The sequence below is a fragment of the Macrobrachium rosenbergii genome, chromosome 46, assembly GCF_040412425.1.
Source record: "Macrobrachium rosenbergii isolate ZJJX-2024 chromosome 46, ASM4041242v1, whole genome shotgun sequence".
Taxonomy (NCBI): Eukaryota; Metazoa; Arthropoda; class Malacostraca; order Decapoda; family Palaemonidae; genus Macrobrachium; species Macrobrachium rosenbergii.
Genome location: NC_089786.1, coordinates 21,929,174 through 21,929,683, shown reverse-complemented (window position 1 = coordinate 21,929,683; position 510 = coordinate 21,929,174).

Genomic DNA, 510 nt, shown 5'->3' with positions numbered 1-510 from the left:
CAAAAACTCAATTGTCATTGAGAAATAAAAATTCAGTACAACCAAGAAAATAAGCAAATTTAAAAATAAAATGCGGTAAAAGAATAAAATACAAAATAAACTTGTATATCACAAATTCAGTTCATCACAACTAGTAAGTAAAATAGTAATGTTTGTTTTATTCCAACTAATTTAGGTAACGTAAATTTGTTCCATAAATAATAACAAAGTTTGGTGTTGATCTTAACTTAATTCATAAATATTTTAACGCGTGTAATTGTGTGTATGTATTCGTGTGTACCTGTCTTCACATAATTCTTACTTCTACTGAGTCGAATTGGTTCCCAACTGCGATGGTTCTCGCATGGAGTCTCGCTGCTGTTCTCTGAGTCACGCTGTTGTCCTCCTTTCTTGTTCTTCAAAGCACTTTTTTTGTACCTTATAAATGCTTCTTAAATTCTTGCCCGGGTTACGTAGTTGTCTTCCTTTCTTGTATGTTGGGCTCTCCTTTATCCAGAAAAAAGTTTTACT